Source organism: Triticum dicoccoides, chromosome 6B (genome assembly GCF_002162155.2).
Source record: "Triticum dicoccoides isolate Atlit2015 ecotype Zavitan chromosome 6B, WEW_v2.0, whole genome shotgun sequence".
In the NCBI taxonomy this organism is placed as follows: Eukaryota; Viridiplantae; Streptophyta; class Magnoliopsida; order Poales; family Poaceae; genus Triticum; species Triticum dicoccoides.
The window spans coordinates 632,200,015-632,210,547 of NC_041391.1; positions in this window are offsets into that span (position 1 = coordinate 632,200,015).

Consider the following 10,533-nt stretch of genomic DNA (forward strand, 5'->3'; position numbering starts at 1 on the left):
CCTCCTACGGTCGAAACGTGGGTCATGTTGATCAGGAGGGGTGTGGCGTACCGCAAAATAGAGGAAATGGACCTCCTACGGTTGAAACGGGGGTCTTGTTGATCGGGAGGTGTGCGGCCTACAACAAAACCGACGAAACGGACTTTTGTTGGAGCGCTGCGGTCGAAACGGGGGTCCTGTTCATCGGGAGGGGTGTGGCGTACCGCAAAACGGGACTCCATGGGATACTCTTCATCTCCCCCATCGACCTCCTCCAGCCTCCACGGGCTACCGTCGACCTCCTCCAGCCTCCACGGGCTCCTGTTCATCCAGCCTCCACCGCACGCTACTCCACCGACTACTGTTCAACCACCCCTCCACCGTCTACTATTCATCCAGCCCTCCACCCTCTATTTTTCATCCATCCCTCCACACCACGGGGTCCTATTCAACCACCCCTCACGGCCATCCCCTCCACCGTCTACTGTTCATCCAGCCCTCCACACCACGGGGTCCTGTTCATCCAAAGGCAACGCCACCGCTCACTGTTCATCCACCCCCCCCGGCAACGCTCACTGTTCATCCCAGAGGAAGCATCGATCGGCTTCAGTTAGCAGAAGTAGCAAAGGAATCGCTCCATCGGGTTCAGTTAACAGCCATCGATCGATCGCTCGGGTTCAGTAACGCGGAGCCTACAGTGCAATCGCTCGGGTTCAGTTAGAGCCCAACACCACGCTCGCGTTCAGTTAGAGCCAACACCTCGCACCTGTACGAGAGAAACGCGCATCGCTCGGCCCCCGACCTCCCACCGTAACCGGCAAATCCGCGAAATTTTCCTCCCCCTCGCTTCTACCATGGTTTTTTCTGTCATGGACGGCCCAAAGAATGTCATGCAGCTGCGTCTCCAGCCCGCCCAGGACGAAAAGCCCATTTTTTGTCATGATTTTTTTCATAGAAGTAGGAGCCCACCACATCTATGAGGATACCTGGTTTTGTCACAATTATCGTCATAGAAGTCTCATATGTATGACAGAAAAAAAATTCGTTCAGCCCAAAATGTCACGGGTGTGTCTTTTTTTTGTAGTGTCGTCACCTCTTGGAATTTCAAGCTCTAGCTGACGCGGTGTCGGTGGCCTGGGAAAGATGATGCATTCCTTTCACCATGGGATGATACGATGTATGGCCTCTCCCAGTGTGTGCTCCTTGTCACCTCCAAGAATGTCAAGTTGTAGCCCTGAAAAACGGTCCACCACCTCATCAACCACGACACGAGCATAGCCGGCTGGAATCGTTTGGCAGTGGTAGGTTGCTCCGGGGGGATTTGTATAAGCAACGGCGTCTGCCGCCTTCACGGATATGCTCTTTACTTTGAAGTGTAGCTCGGAGTTAGTGTTCTCCTTGATGTCATCCACAGGGTATCTATCCAGCAGTGCGTCACCCGGGGCGGAACCCGCGCTGCTTCTCGGCATGGATGGGACGGTGCTATCCTATGCTGGATCACGCCCTAGCTGCGGCCGCTGCTGAGACCCCCTTTCCTGGCTAAGCGAGTCTATCTGCTCCTGCTGCCTCTGGAATTTGAGTGCCAAGTCCACGTGCGCTGATTCTAGGCCTTGAAGCTGTTCTGCTTCCTGCATCCTGCTTCCTCTGCTCGACCTCCAACTTCTTGTTCTTCTCCTCCATCTTATTTCTCGCACGGCTTCTGTAGTCGGCGTTCCACTTAGAAAAGCCCTCATACCACGGAACAACGCCCTTGCCTCGTGTTCTTCCTGGGTGTTTAGGATTTCCCAGGGCGCGCGTAAGCTCGTCATTCTCTCTGTTGGGCGTGAACACCCCTGTTCGAGCTTCTTCTATTGCTTCAACTAAATTTTCATCGGCTCCTTTAAGACTTGCCTTCTCTGAAACCAAGCCTATCTTCGGGTCCAACGCCCCCCCATGAGCATAGAACAAACGTATGCACCTGGGGGGCCAACTCCTAGTAATTGGAGTGACCCCTGCATCCACCATCTCTAGCTCAGACTTATCCCACTTAGGCATTGCCACAGCATAGCCACCTGGCCCCAGGCTATGAAATTGCTCCTCTTGGCGGCATTGGCCTTGTTTTTTCTGGACCGTTCCTTAGATAATCTTGATTCCTTGAATTTCACGAAATCGTCCCAGTCTACTCTTTGGTTCTCCAGTGTTCCCTTGAATTCTGGAGTCTTCTTTCCTGCTTTGATGTAGTCCTTCCATAAAGTTTTATTGTGGTTGTTGAATGAAATTGCCATCTTCCTAAGAGCAGCGTCGTTGACTTTCTCCACATCTGCAGTTGTGAAATGATCTGGTAGGGTGAAATGTTCCATGAGGTCTTCCCAAAGCGCATTTTTGCTCTGTCATCAACAAAAGTAAGATCTGGATGGGGCTTTGATGGCTTTTTCCATTCTTGAAGGGAGATCAGGAGTTTGTCCTTCACAAGAAATCCGCACTAACGAACGAACTTGTTCGCAATGTTCTTAGGCGCTATTGGTACGCAATTAGTGTTGATGTCATCGATGTTGTACTTTACGCCCTGCTAATTCAACTTTTTCCCCTTGCCTCACACTCTGCCTGTAGAAGATTTGCTCGATCTGGAGGGCTGAAAAGAAGAAAGATCGATTTGTTAATATATCTTCAAATCATTTAAAACATGTGATGATCACCAGATGCCTTCTTATATAAATAAACCTTGTCGGTCTCTGTTTTATCAAGATCAACATTTTCTTCGCCATCATAATCATGAATTTCGTCGTCATCATAATCATTATTTTCTTTGCCATCGTAATCCATGACTTCATCAATTCGGTCATCGTGATCGAATATCATATCATCACCCTCCCTAGTATTGTTCAGATATTGGGAGCCTTCATCTTCTTCATTTCGATTATCTAGCGCGCGAGGGGAGCGTATGATCTCGAACGGGGCCTCTTCTCTGTCTCTGCCAGTATTGTTCGCCATAGCTTTTATTTAACAAATCCAGAAGAAATATAAAACAATTTAGTGTTCAAATTACAATATGCATGCATGCAATCAATAAGAGGAAATCCTGAATCATAGTACATAATATGCATCATCTTGAATAATAGATAATCTCGAATACATCGTCTCGAATATTATATATCGAATACATCACTAGCTAGCTAGCTAATAAAGATCGAATACTACAGATCCTTAACCATGTCATGTACATCGGCACCAGTACGGTGGCGAGGCTTTGTCTGGTGATCCGCCTCACCTTTGAAATGCTTGCCTTTCTTTCTTACGGGATGCTTTCTCGGAAGAAATCGACGATGTCCCAGGTACACATTCTTCCTACAACTATCCAAATATATACTGTCGGTATCATCCAAACAGTGCGTGCATCCACGGTATCGCTTGTTTGTCTATCCTGAAAGGTTACTGAGAGCAGGCCAATCATTGATGGTCACGAACAGCAACGCCTTTAGGTCAAATTCTTCCTATTTGTGCTCATCCCAGGCACGTACACCTTTTCCATTCCACAGCTGTAATAGTTCTTCAACTAATGTCCTTAGTTACACATCAACGTCATTGTCGGGTTGCTTAGGGCCTTGGATGAGCACTGGCATCATAATGAACTTCTGCTTCATGCACAACCAAGGAGAAAGGTTATACAAACATAGAGTCACAGGCCACGTGCTATGGTTGCTTCTCTGCTCCCCAAAAGAATTAATTCCATCTGCACTTAGACCAAACCATACGTTCCTTGGGTCACCTGCAAACTCCTCCCTGTACTTTCTCTCGATTTTTCTCCACTGCGACCCGTCAACGGGTACTCTCAACTTTCCATCTTTCTTACGGTCTTCTCCGTTCCATCGCATCGCCTTCGCATGCTCTTTGTTTTGGAACAAACGTTTCAACTATAGTATTATAGGAGCATACCACATTACCTTCGCAGGAATCTTCTTCCTGGGGCGCTCGCCCTCGACATCACCAGGGTCATCGCAGCTGATCTTATTGCGCAATGCACCGCATATCGGTCACGCGTTCAAATCCTCGTAGTCATCGCTGTAGAGGATACAGTCATTAGGGCATGCATGTATCTTGTGCACCTCTAAACCTAGAGGGCAGACAGCCTTCTTCACTTCGTACGTACTCTCGAGCAATTCATTGTCCTTTGGAAGCATATTCTTCATCATTACCAGCAACTTTCCAAATCCCTTGTCAGATAGACCATTCTCCGCCTTCCATTGCAGCAATTCCAGTGTGGTGCCCAACTCTTTCTTGTCACCTTCGCAATTCTGGTACAACAATTTCTTGTGATCCTCTAACATGCGATGCAACTTCTTCTTCTCCTTTTCACTTGCGCAGTTTCTCTTTGCATCGGCAATAGCCCAACTTAGATCATTAGCGGGATCATCTGATGCCTCTTCTTCAGCTTCTTCCTGCATGGCCGGCTCAGCTTCTTCCCCCATTGTTGTATCATCGTATTCAGGGAACCCATGGCCGGCTCAGCTTCTTCCCCCAAGTAGGTGCTATGTATATATTGTTGATTGCCCTGAAAATTTTTGGGCACTATTTCCTATCCAAATTATTGCCTCATGACAAAATTCAGATCCATTTACCCAATAAATCTTCCTCGGCAAATTTCCAAAGTTTTTGTCCACCTAGAACCTTTGTGAAAGAAGTACTAGCTATGCATATCCTAATGAGTTGAATTTTTGCCACATATTCTATATGCCTATGTAACTTACCCACACCAAATTTGAGTTCATTTCATTTAGCCAATTTCTCTCACTAATTTTCCGAAGTTTGTGTCCAGACAAGAGAATTGTGAAGGAAGTACCACTTTGGCAAGTCCAAATGGTATCCATTTTCTATAGTGCTTTCCCACGCCCAAATAACCATCCTCCACCAAATTTCAGCTCAATCAATTCATTATTTTGAGCCCAGCTTCAACATTCGTATTTATGTCCAGTGTGGTACTTTGCAAAGCAAGTACCACCTAGGCTCCTCCTTTTGAGCTGAAAATTTGGGAAGACAGTCTTCTTAGTAACTGATCATCCTCAGCCAAAACTCACGCCCATTAGGCATATGCATTTCCCGTATCGCTAGTCAAACACTTGGCGGCTAATTCATGTTTGAGCATAGATCGGTCTCCTCATGAGAATATTATGTTGTAATTGTCTTCCGAGCACCTACCTGGGGAGTGCCCAACCCACTAGACCTGCCTAGGCCGCCCAGAGTGCATGGAAACGCCACGGTCACGCGGTGACCACACGACGGGCATGCGAGTTTACGCGCTCTAGAGTTGGAGCCCTCGGCCACCATCCAAACCTCGATGTATCGCCACCAAACCATGTATTTCTGATTAAATAGGTACTTATGTAACTAGAAATGATTTTTGGAAAAAATAAATAGCAAACTACAAGGCAACTGTAGTTCAAATTTGACCAACTTCCACCTGAATCAGCGAAAATTTGTCTTTTTCACGAGATGTGTATCAAAACTCTTGACACCCAACCTTTTTGTCAATTGTGCATTAAATATGTCCTAGTATTTTAGAAAATTGACTTGGTACAATTTTGCAACAAATATATGGTAGGTCCTTCACAAAAAAAACTCATTTTGGGCACTCGAAAAATGGAAAATGAATTCTTCATCCAAAGAAAAATGAAAACTTCCTTAGGCAACATTGTTTGCCATTCCAAGATGCACCCTTGTGCACAATATGAGATCATTTGAACAAACTATGTCATGAATGTGGCCATAAGATTGATCATTTACCTTGAAAGACATGAATCTTCAACCTTGATAGCTCGTTTTCGAGAACACTTTTTTAAAATAATTGTCGTATTACAAGTTTATAATTTTTGCTGGTAACTTGGTCACATATAATGACGCAATGCGAAGGTTTTCCAATTTCTTGATTTTTTTGAATTTTTATGCCCGTTTCAAAATGCGGTAAAAACGGCGGGAAAGACCGTTCGTAGCTAGCGGTTGAATAGATACTTATGTACCTAGAAATGATTTTTGGAAAAAATAAAGAGCAAACTACGAGGTAGCTACAGTTCAAATTTTACCCGCTTCCAACTGAATTGGCAAAATTTTGTCTTTTTCATGAGAGGTGGATCAAAACTTTTTACACCCAACCATTTGGTCAATTGTGCATTAAATATGCCCTAGTATTTTAGATAATGGATTTGGTACAATTTTGCAACAAATATATGGTAACAAAAAAACTCATTTTAGGCACTCGAGAAATGGAAAATGAAATTTCCGTCCAAAGAAAATGAAAACTTCCTTAGGCAACATTGTTTGTCATTCCAATATGCACCCTTGTGCACAATATGATATATTTTGAACAAACTATGCCATTAATGTGGCCATAACGTTGAGCATTTTGGTTGAAAGCCATTCATCTTCACAGTTGATAGCTCGTTTCTGAGAACACTTTTTTTAAAATAATCGCTGTTTTACAAGTTTATAATTTTTGCTGGTAACTTGGTCACATTTAATGACACAATGCGAAGGTTTTCCAATTTTTTGATTTTTTTTTGAATTTTTTATGCCCGTTTCAAAATGCGGTCAAAACGGCGGGCATGACCGTTGCTAGCTAGTGGTTGAATTTTGGAATTTGTTTGGTTTTTCTCTGATTAAATAGATACTTATGTACATAGAAATGATTTTTGGAAAAATAAAGTGCAAACTATAAGGCAGCTGCAGTTCAAACTTGACCCACTTCCACCTGGATTGGCGGAAATTTGTCTTTTTCACCAGAGGTGGATCGAAACTTTTAACTCCCAACCATTTGATCAATTGTGTATTAAACATGGCCTAATATTTTAGAATATTGATTTGGTCCAATTTTGCAACAAATATATGGTAGGTCCTTCACGAAAAAACTCATTTTGGGCACTCAAAAAAATGGAAAATGTTTTTTGCCAAAAAAAAACTCATTTCTCACTACACCTTTTAAAAGTTATTTATCTTATTTCTTGTTTGTTATTTTTCCTGAAAACTTGTTCACATTTGGTGACACAATCAGAAGGTTTTGCATTTTCTTTTTGAATTTTACAGGTCATAAAATAGCTGACATGATTTTAACACGTTAATTTTAGGCAACTATGACCTATTTAGATGGTCATAACATCATACTGCATCCTGATTGGTCCATGGACGTCTCACGCGGATCACGCATCATCCGTTGTTGGATCACACATCATACCACATCGATCCCCTTCGATCTCCTCGCTCAGCTTCGGTTCCCTCCTGAGCGAACTGAGTCTTCTGCCGTCGTCCTCCCCATCTCACATCTGCATGTCACCGCCCCTCCTCCCAATCCCATCGTGGATGCCTCCTACCGTCCGGCGCTGCCGCACCCCACACCCGCTGCTGCCCCCCCTCCTCTAGTGCCATCTCTGTCACGCCCAATATGCGATACTATCCTAAAGAGACTCGAAGGTCGCACCAAGGATAGAACCGCATATTGAAACGCTTTTGCAAGGTGGATATCATTACATCAACATTACATAATAGATGGGGATATATACATAAGGCATACAGTGCCACACGAATACAACATCACAAAACATAAGAGCAACATCCGACTACGGATGAAACACAAACGGAAACTCAAATGACATCCACCCTGCTAGCCCAGGCTGCCGACCTGAACCTATCCCCTGATTGAAGAAACAGAAGAAGAACTCCAAAACAAGCAAACTTCGCTCTCGCGTCATGATCTTCGCATAACATGTACCTGCAACTGTTGTTGTAGTAATCCGTGAGCCACGAGGACTCAGCAATCCCATTACCATGGGTATCAAGACTAGCAAAGCTTAATGGGAAAGGAACGGGTAAAGTGGTGAGGTTGCAGCAGTGACTAAGCATATATGGTGGCTATCATACGCAAATGAGAGTGAGAAGAGAAAATAAAGGAACGGTCGTCAACTAGCAATGATCAAGAGGTGATCCTGAACTCCAAATTACGTCAAACATAACACAGAAGCCATGTTCACTTCCCGGACTCCGCCGAAAAGAGACCATCACGGCTACACACACGGTTGATGCGTTTTAATTCGGATCTGGTGTCAAGGTATCTACAACCGGACATTAACAAATTACCATCTGCCTATAACCGCAGGCATGGCTTTCGAAAGATTATACCCTGCAGGGGTGTCCCAACTTAGCCCATGATAAGCTCTCGCGATCAACGAAGGATATTCCTTCTCCTAGGAAGACCCGATCAGACTCGGAATCCCAGTTTACAAGACTTTTCGGCAATGGTAAAACAAGACCAGCAAGACCGCCCGATGCGCCGACAATCCCGATAGGAGCTGCACATATCTCGTTCTCAGGGCAACACCGGATGAGCAATCCGTACAACTAAAACCAGACCTCAAGTTTCCCCGAGGTGGCGCTGCAAGTGGCTCTGGTTCGGACGAACACTTAGACAAGCACTGGCCCGGGGGCTATAATAAAGATTACCCTCGGGTTAATTACTCCCAAGGGAAATGCAGGTGGTGGTGAGGCAAATGGTAAAACCAAGGTTGGGCCTTCCTGGAGGAGTTTTATTCAAAGCGAACTATCAAGGGGGTCCCATAAATCACCCAACCGCATATGGAATGCAAAATCCGGGAACATAACAGCGGTATGACGGAAACTCGGGCGGCAAGAGTGGAACAAAACACCAGGCATAAGGCCGAGCCTTCCACCCTTTACCAAATATATAGATGCATTAATTAAATAAGAGATATTGTGATATCCCAACATAAACCCTGTCCACCATGGAGAAAGCTTCAACTTCACTTGCAACTAACAATGCTATAAGAGTGCTGAGCAAAGCGGTAACATAGCCAAGCAACGGTTTGCTATGAAGGGTGTCAAAGGTTAGAGGTTCATGGCAATTTGGGAGGCTTGATAAACAGGTGATAGGTAGCGCAGCATAGCGGTAGAACGAAGCAACTAGCATAACAATGATAGTAGTGAGATCCAGGGTAGTGGTCATCTTGCCTGAAATCCCGCAAGGAAGAAGAACGAGTCCATGAAGAAGATGAACGGATGAAGCCACGAAGACGAACCAAGCGTAGATGAACGAATCCTCACGATCGCAACGAAACAGGAACTATCGAAAAGAAGCACACAACATGATAAACACACCACACATGAACAAGGCATGATGCACAACAAGCATGATGCATGACAAGGCTACATGAAGCTACTCATGGAAAGAGATGATGCAAACAAGAGCAACACATCAAAGCAAGTTTAAATGAGGCCGGGAACAACATATAACAAATCCGGTAAGTCCTCATGTGCAAATTTCGAAATTGGTCCAGATCTGAATAAACCTTATGTTCAAGTTGTTAAACAGCAAGTTAAGATGCACCAAGATGATCGACACGAGATTCTAGTCAAGTTACATATAAAGTTCATTTAGTTCGGAGCTACGGCCTAGAAGATATGAGCAAAACAAGTTAAACATGGCATTGATGCAAAAGGCATACAAACATCAAGAAAGAGCCTCAAAACAAGGATGCAACATGATAATATGAAGCTACATGTAAAATCAAGCAAGTTTCATATAGAGCACACTCAAAACGGAGCAACGGTTCAACACACACGCATGAAACAAGTTATAGCAACAATATGTCCAAAACAACAACTAGGCATATTGCAAGCATCAATACAACAAGCTACAACATCTCAACGTAAAAACAAAAGGCATGGGTATGAAGTACAGGTAAAGCATAACAAAACATGAACACTGAGCTATCTCCAGAAAACACTAGAACAAGCACAAACACACATGGCGAGATTGCAAATAATAACAGTTCAGACATTGCAGAAAATAACATCAGGTTGCAATGTTTAGAGCTATCAAACAACATGTTACAGGAACTTATCATGGCAAAAAAAGGCCTGGCATGAATCTACTAAATGCATAGAACAAGAGTCCTTACTGACCATGAGCCAAAAAGGATCAGAAAATATGATGGCACCCATGTAAACATAGCAAGTTATAATACAGATTCAAACATGGCAGAAACAGAATTATGAAGGCATGTAGATGAGCTTGTACCACTCACCACAGAGCAATACACGGCATGGCAAGGCAACCAACAGTAAGAATACATGTTTAAGAAGCTAGGCATGGCAAGAGCAAGTCCATAGGGTGCATGGATCAACTACAACAACCTTGGTAAAATTGAATAACATGTAAACAATCTGCCAGGAAACATTTTTAAGCAAAAGTAGAGCACGAAAATGACATGCTAGACTACTCCATAATTGCAACCAAGGGCAGGGATGGATAGAGCATAACCATATGTTCAACACACCCTTACTGAAGTATCTCAAAATATGCATGTATCTCAAAATATGCATGGATCTCTCTGTGGCATCAAAATAACAGCAGAACAGGGACTAAAATCAGCAACATCATGATGCCTAGTTTGCATGCTTGTGCTAGTCACCACATTGATCACAAAAATACATGGTAAGCACCTCTGTAAAGAAGACATAGCATAGATCAAAACACATGTAGACATCAACCTCATAGGATGCACACATCAATCATGG